This window comes from Priapulus caudatus, unplaced genomic scaffold, assembly GCF_000485595.1.
Source record: "Priapulus caudatus unplaced genomic scaffold, Priapulus_caudatus-5.0.1 Scaffold109, whole genome shotgun sequence".
Lineage (NCBI taxonomy): Eukaryota > Metazoa > Priapulida > Priapulimorpha > Priapulimorphida > Priapulidae > Priapulus > Priapulus caudatus.
The window spans coordinates 427,496-428,852 of record NW_014577170.1 but is presented as its reverse complement, the minus strand read 5'-3'; positions in this window follow the sequence as shown (position 1 = coordinate 428,852).

Below are 1,357 nucleotides of genomic sequence, written 5' to 3'. Positions count from 1 at the left end.
AATGCTGCAATGAGAATGTTGTCATATTGAATTCGCGAGTAGAAACACACCTGTTACGTCGTAGTTTTTTGTAGGCAACTTAATGGTGAATGGTCTTTGAATGCGAAGATGAGACAAAGGTAACAGAGAATTCGACTTGCTATTCAATGTAGGTGCAGCAGAAGCAGCAGCAGCTATGAATGAATTTGCATGCTATCTGTTGCCAGAATTCCACTGACACTTTTTTGTATTATCTAGAGAGAGAATTCTTATTTGTATTCCTATATATACCAACTAATAGTGGACACTTATCAATTTATTGAAAATAAAATTCTGATATATTCTTTCTATAAACATGTCTATTGATTCTTTTTAAGAACGCTAGCCACAGGCAATTGACACGTTTCAATAGTAAAATGAGGTAAATAAACACGAAATGTATTTTCTACCAGTTTTATATATTTGTCTTACTCTCTTGCCTAGTATTGTCGATAACTTCCTGTAAATGCCGTTCATATGCTCTGGCAATACATGAGTCCTTTTATCTGTTCTGGGGAATTAACAGTAGTACTACGCTGTGTTTCTCATGTGTTACCTTCTATGCAGTGTACCTATATTATGTATATATATATATATATATATATATATATATATATATATACTATACATATAATATAGTCCATATATATATATATATATATATATATATATATATTGGGCGGAGCATGTCCCTATGTTTGATTAAAATGGTATTTGTTGTAAATAATGATAATGTATGTGAGATACGAGGCTGAATTTAATTTCGTGAAAACCTCTGAATACGTGACAGCCAAATTCTAATTTTCCTTGAAAGGTTTCTGGTTAAATTATTATTAATGTGCATAATAACTGTTTATAGCCACATGTTCATGTGTTTTCTCGTGCCAGGAAGTGTCTTTAGCAATGTTAGTAAGTATAATAGAGAAATACTGAGTGAAGATGCGAGGGAAAATGTTTTCGCTCTAACCCACTAACTATCACCAGAAAAACACGGTTAATTTCACGTTACGTTCAGTTACATAATTATGTTCGTGTCGTCCCTTGTACTGCTATCAACATAACTACGTATGAATACCCAATATATATATATATATATATATATATATGTTTAGCATTTCAGTAATTCGTTTTATAAAAAACGTACCACACATTCCTGGTATGCTGGCGCACTGGCGTTTCTTGGCATCGTATTTATCTCAATGCTCAAAGACATCTGGAGTAAGTGAGGCACGTCCAGACTGGCTTCTCTCTCGCGAGATCTCGGACAAACACGTGACCTATTCGAAATGACACCTACATCTTTCCCATTTTTAGCTCATCTGACGTAGTCAGATGCAGC